This window comes from Etheostoma spectabile, chromosome 9, assembly GCF_008692095.1.
Source record: "Etheostoma spectabile isolate EspeVRDwgs_2016 chromosome 9, UIUC_Espe_1.0, whole genome shotgun sequence".
Taxonomy (NCBI): domain Eukaryota; kingdom Metazoa; phylum Chordata; class Actinopteri; order Perciformes; family Percidae; genus Etheostoma; species Etheostoma spectabile.
This window is the reverse complement of record NC_045741.1, coordinates 26494247-26507220: the sequence shown is the minus strand read 5'-3', so window position 1 is coordinate 26507220 and position 12974 is coordinate 26494247. Positions and strand designations below refer to the sequence as shown.

At 39.8% G+C, this 12974-nt stretch overlaps 1 protein-coding gene across 1 annotated transcript in view; it reads right to left on the bottom strand.

Moving 5' to 3' along the window:
- Positions 1-12974, bottom strand: part of LOC116695607 (inactive N-acetylated-alpha-linked acidic dipeptidase-like protein 2) — a 730805-nt gene that overhangs the window by 331797 nt on the left and 386034 nt on the right. The window lies entirely within an intron of this gene.

Below are 12974 nucleotides of genomic sequence, written 5' to 3'. Positions count from 1 at the left end.
GTCAGGCACCTCCAGTAGTGTTTAGATCGTAAAGGGAAGATAATAGGATCATGTATGACACAGGTGGCAGATTTAGCTGTTGTGACAGTACGAGAGGATTATACCACAGAGTCTGAGGATGTGAGGGGGATCGTCGTGGCTCAGCGAGCTGAGGGCTACACGATGTGTACTTGCCGCATGATTAAAAACACAGATTATAGTGTATATTTATAGCTCAGGTGCCTTGCTTTTCCATTTGAGCTACACAGGATGCGCTGCTAGATAGACCCTAAAAACACTTCTCTCTTACTTTGTTCCCACTCTGTAATATTCACACAGTTAAGACAACCTGAGTAGGTACTTGGTGGAAAACTTTTAATTTGCCTGTATACCTACTGATGACATCGCCAGATTTATTTAAGGGTTTTAAGTACTGCTACCTGCCAAATATGTTTGTCAACTGTTTGTCTACCCATACTATTGTCTTAAGGTGTGTTCTGACAGAATGCACATTTAAAAATAATACGTGCGTAGTGGGTTGCATAGTAAGTAAATGGAAAGACATGAGTGGGCGCTGATGCAAATGCTGGATTGGGGCAAACTGATGCGAAGACACATCTGTGTGAGTTTAAAATGGTTTAACTTGAGGGAAACATTGGTTTTATGAATCTACTGCATTAACTTACAAAGAGGGAAAAAGCAGAGAGACTGGAGGATGACAACAGAATAGTTAACAGTTGACATTCTGTATGGACCGTACAGTGGCTTCACAACCAGTCCAGATCTGTAGCCCCTATGAGTAGGATAACTAAGCTTACAACTTTGGTGTCAGTATTACAATCAGGATCATTTCTTTCTACCAATGAAAACATTTTAAAGGATGCTATAATCACATAAAAAAAAAAAAAAAATCACATCGTAAATGACACCTTCAACAGCATTCATGCCAATTATTCGGATTGAGTTATTACAAGCTCAGATCATTAGTTTTTTTCTAGTTTGCACTACTAAAGGTAGCGGTCTCTGGTCTCCCCCAACCTGTTGTGTCAGATGGCCGCCCATCAAAAACCAGGTTTTGTCTGAGGTTTCCACTTGTTAAAGGAAATTTTTCTTTGTAGCTGTTGCACCAAATGCGTGAACATATGGGAATTGGTGGGTCTCTGTGAATTATAGAGTGTGTTTTATAGTGTGGTCTAGACCTACTCTACATGTGTCATGAGATGACTTCCGTTATGATTTGACACTGTAAATAAAATTTAATTAAACTGGTCAGGTCATGGTATACCTGGCCCATAACATAACCTAACCTAGGTCAATACTGGTACAGATTCAATGTGTTAATTTATCCTGAAATTGACACCCAACCAAGCGCCAAAAAACGGTAAAATTGTCAATCTACCTGCCACATTGGCGGGAAGCCAATGAGAATAAAGCTTTTCATTAGTTGTTTTTTACCACTGTTGTTTCCCATTTCAACCAAGTTCCCCATTTCCTTGGATTGGAGCTCCAAAAACATATACATTGGTCATCAATTAGCTAAGAGTCACTTATTATTTCTATTTCCTTAACACCTCGAATGTGTATTCTAAACAAGTTCAAGAAAGATGCCCGTGCATTTTAAGTATTTCACCTTAACGGGGAACTACAGTTTTTTTCAACCTGGACCCTATTTTCCTATGTTTTTGTGCCTGAGTGACTGATGGGAACAACAATCTTTGACAATTCGTCCAGTATTAGGCACTTTTGCAGCAATTAGCCAATCAGCAGGAGAAACAAGCTACAATGTAAGTTAAAAGGACGATTGTCCAGCTTGTATTTACTGTCACAAAACTTCTTGTTTTGCCACTGAGAGGCTCAGATTAATATTCTGATTAATTGAGAGTCTGAAAACAAACGGTAGTTACACCCCAATGATGCAGAAAAACAATTGGCTGGTAAAAAGCCTGTGTGTTTAAAATCCACCTGCCACAGTGGCCGGTGGTCAAAAAAGTTAACTTCAGGCCCTGGTAGTGATATTACAGTAGTTGCAGTCCAAAAAGTCTGGACACATTGCTGGATCAAGCCATGCTGAAGCATAAAGCAGTTAGCTTCAGCCAGGCTCAACAGAGCTGCTCAGTTTTTTGAGTCTGTCTCATACACAATGTGTAAAACTTTAAATTCTGTGAGCGCCTGCTGTTTCACAAATGTTGGAAGTCGACAGAATAATATCATCATTCTGGCTTTGATTTCCATCCGGTTTTGTAACATAACTCTGCCGTGACCATTGTGAATATGTCATCGTTTGGTATCCCTGCCGCAGACCTAATCCATCCGTATCTGCAAGCAGACATTAATAAATCATAAGGAGAAGCTTTCAGAAGCTTTAACCTCCATGCATAATTCAGCCCGCGCTGATGCTAATGCTACAGCTGCAGCTCCCACACTCGACTGTTCAGTAGTGTCCCACTAAACAGCCAATTAACTGTAATGAATCCAGCAAAGTCCAACTCTCAGCAAAATGAACACAGAAAGTACTTTCTCCTGAAAACTGTGTGAGCTAATTCCTGATGAGAACTCGTTTAAAGTTTCTTCTCACCTTGAAACAAGATGGGAGGTCAGGCGTTGTGTGATAGTTTCTTCATACTCGGGTACCGGTACTTTGAGCAGGCTGAGAACTGTGTGGGCTAAAGCCATTTGTGATGTTGAATAAATTGCCTTCAAATTGGAAACAACTTGTTGGAAAGTTTGACTTTATAGGAGGCTTAGTGCTATTCCTGTCACTCTGGCCCTGCAGAGATCTGAGGAGCAGTTAACCATAGTCCTCATTCATCCACCTGAGTTAACAATTACAACACAAAGAAAACAGAAGGTAACAGTATGGAGACCCCCTGGGGTCAGCTGAGAAAAAAACTAAACCGTGCACAGAATACAAATCTGTTCCCTCGGTTTAATAAACTATGCACTGATTTATAATCCATGCACAGTTTTGTAAACGTGAGGAAAGCTAGGAAGATTTTCACAGATTCAAACTTCTGGGATCAATTACTCTATAACGAAATGATATTCATTCACAGATGATGCATCTTTCCTAGCGTAGTAAGATTAACAATGAGCTACAAACTCATTTTCATCAAAACGAGCCGTCCTCCAACCTGGAGAAATAAGATTGGTCTCTAGCAGCAGCCGGCGGTGCTCAGGGAGTGTCTATAAACTCCAACACCGACACAAAAATATCTATTCATTTAGTAATTAAATAAGGTAGTGTCTCCAAACTTGTTTTTTAAAAGTAAGTGCTGTAGTACAACTAGGAGGAGACAAGTTATAATTGAGGTAAGTGGAGATACTACAGTTTATTAAACTGATTTGTATTCTGTGCGCACGGTTTAGTTTTTTTTTGTCAGCTGACCCCAGGGGGGCTCCATATAACGGACATTCGGCCAAAAAGAGTGACATCCAGCGGAATTTCCGGCTGCACTGGAGCAATCCCAGAGGTGTGAAATGTCGTTGATAGAGACTAGTCATTGCCTCTTCAGCCAAACAGTGTTGCTTTTGCAGTAATCATTCGCGATCGGCCCATTTTGTGTGGAAGTAAAAAAAAAAAAGCCCCCTTCTGTGGGAACGCGCATCAAACCTGAGGAAAAAAAAACTGCTTAACATAGAGCTGTCCTTTCTCTATTCACAAACATGGTTATGACTGTCCATTTAAAGGGGGAAAATACATGGTTTGTCGCAACCTTGTATTGAAATCAATATGCTAATGACTACATGTTCCATTCATTGGGCTCATCTGAATCATGAGGAGGTTTGTAAATAACACAAGGTGAAATGGCCCACCCGTCAACCAGGTCAAAAATTAACAAGGGAAAATGGTTTGAACATTCTATTTTTGGAAACATCAGAAGGACGGAGGAAAAGAGGTGTTGCATGTTTAGGGTTAATGCAATTATGCAATCACACAGCCATACACATTTTACACAACCTGTGGTGTGTAATATCAAAGAGATCCCATACAAAGAGCTATCACAAGCTGATGGCCAGCAGTTCTCATCTGTTAAACACAGCAAGGGGATATGGAAATAAATCACTGGGGGGAGGGGGGGCCCACACATGGCAGGTACATTCAAAGGATAGAGGAAATTGTCCCCCTCCTAGGGGCAACAACTTGGCATAAACCGTGAGGCCTCTGATAACTAAAGTGTGCCAAAAACAATTATTTGTCTCTTTTTCCACAAAGGGAGAACACAGTTCTATTCCCTTTTTGTGTTCTGCTCTCTGATGAGTCTGGAACATGCCATGTCTTTCAGGCGAGTTGCCCCATTGTTATGATGGACAAAAATGTTTCCAAGATCAGCATCTGCACCCCTAACAATGCTGCACCCAAAGAGGCTGCCTATATCTGGACATCACCAATCCAATATGGTATTAGTTCAGTAGCCATGTTGCCATGTAATCGTCAAGCAAATTTTAAGCAAACCTTTAAAATGTCGCAAAAAAGAAAATGTGAATTAGCAGTGTTTCCATCAACTGGTTTAGAGCCAATAAAATAGACTACGCAAATGGTAGTTTTAACACAAGTTGGTGTAACGCATGGTTGTACAGTGGGGCTCGAAACTTTGGTAACCCAGGTAAAATATTGTGTTAATGTGCATTAAGAAGACAAGAAAAGATGGAAACATTTTATTGAATCCATTTTTCCTTCTACTCGTGAAATGTTACCTGTGCCACGGGCTGCAATATAATCTCAAAGCATGATTGATCCCCTCGATGCTTAACAGTTGGACAGAGGTTCTTTTCTTTTCATTAAATTCTGTGCCCTTTCTTCACCAAACGTACCTTTGCTCATTCCGGTCAAAAAGTTCTATTTTGTCCTCATCGGTCCACAGAACTTGTTTACATGCAATTAAATTCCGAACAGAGGATGTTGGCATCTGAAAACTCTTTGCTATCTTCTTATAGCCTTCTCCTGTTTTGTGAGTATCAACTGTTTTCAGTTTCAGTTTTCTAGACAACTGCTTAGAAGAACCCATGGTGCTGATTGTTGGGACAAGGTCAGATGAGTCTGGGCATTTACAACCTTAAGATTGACGTCACCTGGTCTTTCCAGATGATGATTGAGAACAATCCATGACACTGTCAGGTCTCAGCTTTCCAAAGGGGGCGGTGCATGCTATGAACTCTGCAGGGTGCCCAAACTTTTTCAGGTGCCATTTTTTTTGTTTTCTGTTATTTTGAAAGTGTAAATGATGGAAATAAAATCTAACTTCTGTGACATATTATACAAATATCTAATCTATCACGAGATGCCTATTGGGGATTTTTCCATCTTTTCTTGCCTTCTTTATGCACATTAATACAAATTTTTACTTGGGTAGCCCAAACTTTCGAGCCCCACTGTAGATTGTAAACTGGCTTGCTTAATCAAAATGTTGAGTATGTAAGTCATTTGGCTAAATAGAGAGACGTAGCATTGTACAAGTTGGCCTCCTGTGCACAATACAGGGTTGTGGCAGAGAGATTTGGTGTCAACGGGACAACTGTTCACTGCTGTGTATATGCGGTGGGAAGGGCCATACAATTCAAGCTGTTGAACCAATTCATCAATTTACATGGCTGAGGCCCAGGCCATAGCAGACCGCAACTCCACTACACACCTTGTGCCAAAAGTGTACGGTGCACTGGATGGGACCCAAATCCTGATCCTTCCCCCATCCAATGTCTACTGGGACTATAGCGTCACAACTTTTTTTTTGTTTTCATCTTCGATTTTGCACATTAACTCTTTTTCAAAAAAGGCAAAAACCACCTCAAGTGAGCATAAAATCTTTCTTTGCAAATTTTAGGACGTTTTTCTTCTCGAATTTTGCCAGTTCCATTAACTTTTTCTTATCCGTTACTTTGAAATGCGTATAAAAATACTTTAATGAAAACATGACTAGTGTCTAGTTCTTAAGACCATCCCCATTACTTAAAACAAGTTTGAGTTTTACAACTCAGATCTGAATAATACTGCATTCACACTGGCAGTAGCACCTGGTCATTCATTTCAATGCAACCACGTCAGTCAGCAAACAAGTTTAACCTGGCTTGACTTTTGCTTGTTAGCATGGCACTGCATTAGTTCATCAAAGATACACAGCCGTACATTCCTGGTAGAAGTAACAGTTTGGCATTGTTGAATACTGTTTACCACAAAATTGTCAAGAAGGAAAACAAGTATTGCTGCTGTAAAACCGTTTCAAAGTTTTAAAAAGATCTAGCCTCAAAATATTATAGGGATGGGCAATGCCCAAATAGTAACCAAACCAAATAGTGAGTAGCAAAAGTGCATATAGAGATATAAAACAACAAGGAAATGTTCAAAATGAATCAAAGACCCAAAAGAAGGGATGTAACTACAATGTATGAAAATAAGCAAAACAATATAAAAAATGTTATGCAGCAAACCCTAAAAATTTGTATGTATAGCATGCCTACCTTATCAATTCTTTGAAGTAGCAAGATGATCGCTGCACGCATAACAACAACAGCAGCAGAGATGCAGAGTACAGCACAAAGAAGAGTGTTTCCAGAAGGTGAGATCTTTTTTGTAGCGATACTTTTGACACTAGTATTGATACTCAAAACAAGACTGTTGTATCGATACTTTGGGGATCAGAGGATTGCAGCACTATTTGTGTTCTTTAACGGTAAATGGACCCTATTAATCTAGTATCTATACTCAAAACAAGACCTAGTAATTTTCAGGTATTGATCCAACACAAATGCATTGGCATCTGCTAGTCCTACAAACTTGTGGGTGTATTACTCAGTAGACTTCAAGTTGACTTCCTCAACATTTCATTTCCCCACCGGTAACAGCTCCTTGCTTTTAAGTGCTCTTTATGGTTTTCCTTGTCATTTAATGTAATCTAAATGGAAACAGTCAACAGTTGACATTGACACGTTTTTTTTTCCTCAAATGTTTTCTTTTTGGCTTGATTATTGTGATTACTGGATAATTTTACTTTAGTTTTTAGTTACTTTACTTTACTTTAACTTTAGGATGTGGCTTCTTTGTAGGGCTCGCATGCCAAAGGTAATGATCCAGTCTGCCACGTTTGGATGTAAATCCAACCTTTCCTTTCCTGGTGTTTTATTAGGCTAAACTACACGCGAGTAGGAGGCAAACCCTGCTTCTTCATCAAATTTTTAATAGTGTGTGTTCCTCAAATCAAAAATCAAAAAATCAATTTTCTGCAAATTAAACTGTTAAGCAAGCTTTTATACACCAAATCAAACAAATCAAAGTTTGAGTGATTGCTGTTTTCTAAATCAGTCATTTTGAATGTGTCTCCATAGACTTTTCAGTTGGCACTGGTTCAGTTCTGTACTATTACGTGTTGATACGGTTACAGGGCAAGCTAGAATATCCAAGCATCTCGTCCAAGAATAAATGAATGCTACAGCAGCATGGTGCATATCAGACTAGATGAATGCTGGAATAACAAGGAGTAAGCCTGACAGCGAACACCTGCCGATGATATCTAACCAAAACACTGTGGGCTGTGCAGGAATCTGCAGATGACTTGTTTTTCCCCCCGATTTTCACTCAAGCCGCTCCACATGTGACTTTCAAAGGCATGTAAGAAATATATGGAAGATTTTTTACCCATGCAAAAACACTGTCGGAACGCCCACACACACATACACAACCCACGCCTACACGCTGCCATGCATATTAATACATTACACACTACATACGAGAATTGGGAATGATGGGTATGTATGAGAAGGCAGAGGCTTTGATTTGCTGTGGCTGTCTCAGCAGGCAGCGTGCGACAACACAGCAGTGATACGACACTACAAGGAAGAGTCAAATTAACAAGCTGAGGAAGGACGAGGAGAGGGTGGAGAGAGGGAGACAACAAAGTCCAAACAATAAACTGTGAGGTAGGGAAAAGTCTGGGGAATCTTACACAGAGCCCTGGCAAACACTGGAATCACATTTACTCTAAACAGCTCTTCCACTGGCAGCATTTCCACTAGGGAGCACTCCTGACAGCTCCTTGTGTCTTATTTCTCCGTATGAAAAGGGAGGTGCTGTTGACAACACTGAGAACTAAGCATGTTTTAAAGCTTTTAAAACATAAAGTAAAAAAAAAAAATCAATCCAGGCAAAACAGGTGCGATGCAACCGCTTTTGTAAAGTCACACAGAACAGCGGGAAATGCTTAGTTCCCACAACCAAAGTGCACATTAATTGTAGTAAAATGGCCCACATTTCACCAAAATGTGGGGGAATGTGATATGTGTGAAGTAAAGCCCCACCTAAAATGACTGAACGTCTCACTGTGTTGAATTCACGTCTTCTTCTCTGTCTTGCCACCGGGAGACACAGTGATGCTTCCTTTAACACACAGTACAGCATGTCTGTCTGATAAGCCAGGCCTTTAAACACCATCGCAGAATTGTCACATGGAAAAACAAATGCTATACAGTACGTTTGTAGTAGAGGACTTTTAAGAATATCTCCTTGTAGAAACATGTCTGCAATTTGGAAAAACAAATAATGGTGTAGCTTACTTTACTGCAATTATGGATCCAATTTCCATCTTAAGACAGGGACGACTCATTAAAAGATTGATATGGAGATTGATTTGCTGACTTATGTTGGTGTTATGTAGATGTAAGGCTGGCTACAATTAGAACCAGGGTGGTATGATGTGTTCTCATTCTTCCTCTACAAAACAGGTGTTTGAATTTATCACTTTAGCACATTATGTTCAGCACATGTGTAACATCATTTTGGGTGTAATACATTCACACTTGCCCAAGGGGTAATGCAATATGTCACATGTTATGTATATAATTTCAGATTTCAACATTTCTGTCAAAAAAACATGCTTTATTTGTATGGGTGGAGAAACTCATTAATGTAGGAACAAATATTAAGTAGTGGTAGTAGTAGTAGTAGTAGTGGTGAACATTCTAAAATTCACCTGGATGTATGAGGACTATGGTTAACTGCTCCTCAGATCTCTGCAGGGTAAATCCAGACAGCTAGCTAGACTATCTGTCCAATTGGAGTTTCCACGACCAAATCAACTTTTGTACACATGTTCTACCAACACAAGTTCCTTCCTGAGGCTAATTTGCAGAGGTGCCGTGACTCTGCTCAGCAAAGAGAGAGGGGGGAGACATGGAATAAATTGTCATTGGTCAGACTTGAACCCTTGGCACTCTGCTTTGAGGAATACACCTCTATACATGTGCGCCTGCTCTACCAAACTGAGCTAACCTGGCCACAAATGCCTTGTGTTTAAGATAAGGTGACCAGATTTCTCAGACAAAATCCGGGGACATTTTCAGCTCAGAAGCGTATTTACCTCCAAAACAAGTAATGTTTTTGTAAAACTTAAAACGGGGACACTAGACCTAGAGCTGTTCTTATTAGGGGCTGAGCCCCCCCCCCCCAAGGTATGATCCTAGACCCACCCCTGCTGCTACTTCCTTCTCCACTACACCTCAAGATAGAAAGTCCTAATATTTCAAGATAAAAAAATCCATCCTTATACTTCAAGATAAAAAGTCCTAATATTTCAAAATATAAAGTCATAATATTTCAAGATAAAAAGTCCTAATATTTCAAGATAGAAAGTCCTAATATTTCAAGATAGAAAGTCTTAAAATTTCAAGATAGAAAGTCTTAATATTTCAAGATAGAAAGTCCTAATATTTCAAGATAGAAAGTCTCAATATTTCATAATGTTGTAAAGTTTACTGAACTACTGACAGCTTTTGCTTTACTGCTCAAGGCTTGTTTCTGCAACAGCTCATTGAGAATCAGACATACAACAAAAACTACTGAGGACATATTTTCCTTTGACATTGATGCAGTATTAAACGAGATCGCTGCAATGTAAGTTAATAGGATAATTGTCCAGGTTGTATTTACGTTCATAAAAGTGCTTGTTTAGCTGCTAACAGACTCAGATTAATATTCTAAGTGTCTGACAACATTATGGGAAGGATTTCTAAGGAGGTCGACCTTTCTGTTAAAGATTAAGATCCTTTTTAAAACATAAAAGTCCGCGAAATTGCGTTCGCTAAACCCACCAGACTCCATGTAAATAATCAGTGATTTTAGCATCGTGACACACGGCTTTCGTGTTGGGTGTGCGATTATCGGCTACGTTTTTTCTTTCTTTCATTCCAATTTCGGGTCTTTCAGTCACAGTGAAAACCGGGGACATTTCCGGGGACAGATCCAGCCGGGGACAGGTAGCCAAAATCGGGGACTGTCCCCGGAAACCGGGGACGTCTGGTCACCCTAGTTTAAGAACAAATCGAGAAATCTTAGAAAATCAAGAAAGAAAACTTGAAAAATGTTGTAAAAAGCGACAAATCTCGAAAGAAAAGAAACATCACTGACTTTAACCTCCCAAAGCCAAAAGTCATCGGAGCACAAATTATGCAATTCCAAATGTAAAAAACTAAAATCATGTTTCATGGACAATTTATGTTAAAATATACAGTCATGCAACAGTTAATGCACAAATATTATAGTGTTTCTTATAGTGAAGGCAGTCTCTGGTAGTTTAATAAAGTATGGTTTATATGAATAATGAGGTGTCCTTTCACATCTTCTGTTCTTCTGAGCTGTATTAGCGCAGGGGACCTGAGAGCATTGCGATTGGTGAGAGAGCAGACAGCCAGCATCTGTCTCCCTCTCTCTCTCTCTCGCTCGCTCTCTCTCTTCCACATCACATCCCTCCACATACACGTTCCCACTCTCTTACACATGCTTACACAGCAGTCCAGACATCTGCTGGGGCTCTACTGGGTCTTGCCACTGTGGCACTGGGACTCTTACAAGGACTAAAGATACTTCAGCGTTAATGACACCTCCCTATCGGGCAGACCGGGCAGGAAAAACAGGAAGTAGGGACAAGACTGAGGGTCGGAGAGGTCATCCATCTTGGGAGGGTGATTTAAATACAGTAAAGAAGAGTCACAGAGATACAGAGAGATATAACGTCCTCTGCTGAGGCCAAGGTACAGTCGGACATGTGAGTAAGTTTTAGACATTGACCAGATTCTAAAGAGAATTGTACTTGAACTGAGCTGGGTTTTATTACTGGTAATATTTTGTAAAAAGAAGAAATTATTAGTTTAAGGTTTAAGAAGTGGATTCTGTTTATCACATCATATGTGGAGACTAATTTAATGGACATTTCTAAATTTATGAAAGGGCTTGCATACGTTGAACAGAATCATATGATTCATTTTCTTTCTTTTCTTGGTTAATCATAGTGAAAAGAAGGGTGTCTTAAGCCCAGCTCACACCATTCTGAACCCTGCCATGAGACAATATGTCTCATCTCCATAGCAACGGCTCTTTGTACTTCCTTATATAAATATCAGAGTAGAACTATAAATATAGAAACATAAGGAGTGTGGATATGTACGGTATATTTACAAGGAATTTTTATGATACAGTATTTACATAACTTAGGAGTTGTAATGGTGAACAGTAATAATGAATAAATAGCAGCAGAGTATCCCACATACTTTAAAATAAATATATTATGTTTCTCATGCTGCCCATTGCTGCCTGAAACACTATGTTCAAAACCATTCCTTCATTCACTCATTTACTGTTCCCTGTTCCCTATAGGAAATGACCAAACGAGATTTCAAATACTCACTGAAAACACATTGTTGCGTGAGTTGCGTCAGAAGATGCGCCCGTTGTTTGTGTGACGGAGGCGGGCGCGCCCAGCCTCATGTGAACAAACCAAAACTAACATACTTCTAATAAGTCCCTGAAACAAAGCGAGCACTCGGGAGAATAGTAAAGGTTGTATATATGATACATGTTACATTTCCGATGAAAGCCCTCTTCATTTTTCCTTTTCAGTTTTTGCGGATGCTTCTGATTCTTCTTCTCATCCTGGAAAATGCGACCACATTGCATTGTTTTGTCTGCCTATGGTCCCCCAGTAGATAGAAATGGTGATAGGTGTAAACCGAGCCCTGGGTATTCTGCTCTGCCTTTGAGAAAATGAAAGCTCAGATGGGCCAATCTGGAATCTGCTCCTTATGAGGTCATAAGGGGCAAGGTTACCTATATATTAGGTCTATATAAAAGAGACTTCAGATACAGTATTAGGGGGCCCCTAAAGTCTATATAAAAACGTCAAAAGAGTACCGTGTCATGGGACCTTTAACCACTGAGAATTCTTCCGGTAGAAAATGGTGAACAGTGGGGCTCGAAAGTTTGGGCACCGCAGGTAAAAATTTGTATTATGCATAAAGAAGCAAAAAAAGATGGAGAAATCTCCAAAAGGCATCACATGACAGATTAGACATTTGTTCTACATGTCACAAAAAGTTAGATTTTATTTCAATCATTTACACTTTCAAATTAACAGAAAACAAGAAAATGGCATCTGCAAAAGTTTGGGCACTCTGCAGTGTTAATACCTTGTACTGCCCCCTTTGGCAAGTACCACAGCTTGAAAACGCTTTTTGTAGCCAGCCAAGAGTCTTTCAATTCTTGTTGGAAGTATCTTCGCCCCTTCTTCCTTCCAAAAGTCTTCCAGTTCTTTGAGATTTCTGGGCTGTCTGTCACGCACTGCTCTTTGAAGGTCTATCCATAGATTTTCAATTAAGTTGAAGTCAGCAGATTGTGAAGGCCATGGTAAAACCTTCAGTTTACGCCTCTTGATAGAATTTTTGATTTTGAGGTGTGTTTAGGATCATTATCCATTTGTAGAAGCCATCCTCTCTTTAAATTTGCTGAAATTTTATTGAATCCATTTTTCCTTCTCGTCGTAGAGAATGTTGCGCTGTGGCCACTGGCTGCACAATACAACCGGCAAAGCATTATCAATCCACTACGGGGCGCCATAGCTAAACTTAACATTGGTTACAGAGGTTCTTTTCATTAAATTCTGTGCCCTTTCTTCTCCAAACATACCTTTGCTCATTACAGGCCAAAAAGTTCTATTGTAACCTCATCGGTCCACAGAACT